Source organism: Triticum aestivum, chromosome 4A, assembly GCF_018294505.1.
Source record: "Triticum aestivum cultivar Chinese Spring chromosome 4A, IWGSC CS RefSeq v2.1, whole genome shotgun sequence".
Taxonomy (NCBI): domain Eukaryota; kingdom Viridiplantae; phylum Streptophyta; class Magnoliopsida; order Poales; family Poaceae; genus Triticum; species Triticum aestivum.
In genome coordinates, this window is record NC_057803.1 from 545,432,964 (window position 1) to 545,434,079 (window position 1,116).

A 1,116-nucleotide genomic window follows, 5' to 3' on the forward strand; every position below is an offset into this window, starting at 1 on the left:
GAGTTTACCACACATAGTTTAATTCCCGTGAAAAATACATGCTTTCGAGCCTAATCACCGAGACCGAATAAAATATTTGCATAGCAAAACAAAAGAGCCGGAGAAAGCAAGGTGTAGGCAATCAGCATGAAGAGGATAACCGCAACTCACCTGCGCTTTTCTTGATTGATTAGTTTGATGATATTCAAATCTTAGGTGGAGTTGTAGAACAATCACTTGATTATATTCTTTAAGTTGGAGCTTATGAATTCCGTTCATATGAACTTTCCCATATAATAAGGCATTTAGCTAATGCCAAGTCTGTTTAAACTTGCCTATTGTCCACTAGGTGTAATTGCTTAATCAATTGACTATCGTATTTCCTAAAAATAGATGCGATTGTTTCCATCGCAGTTTACATTTAAAATTAGTTATTTTCCTGTACCTATCATTGATCGAGTAAAATCTTGGAAACCCGGGTTTTCCTTTTCTATTGCCAGTGTTATATACTTATTCGGTGCCTACTGTCCTCTATACCTGTTGATCCCCTTGTTTTCATAACCTGATATTTACATTTAAAGAAAAGAATGGTTGTACCTTATATTTTTAAAAAGAATGATTGTACCCTATATTTGTTTCCCATAACCTGATCACATAAATACTACAACATGAAGAGTGAGAAAATGAACACATGTTGATCCCCTGTTTTCATAACCTGATATTTACATTTAAAGAAACAAGTGATTTTACCTTATGTTTAAAGAAAAGAATGATTGTACCTTATATTTGCTACAATAACCTGATCTCATAAATGTTGTAACATCAAGAATGAGAAAATGGAATTTGTTTCCTACTAACAATGTGCATACTTACCCATACCTGTTAAATCCCCTGTTTTCTTGGTGCTTGACAAATAGTAAAACATGTATACTCTACAGTTTAGGAAAGCTCATGCCCTACTATTATCAAAAAATAGCTAAGCCAGCACATATCATTCAGTTACTATGAACATTGTGTATCTTGCTCGAATTTGATACATACACATATAATCATAAACTGCCCTAAATCACTGTATCTTCTTCACTGTCATCAGTCAGCCACAATGGAAAAAGTCAGGATCCCAACAAAGGACCTTCT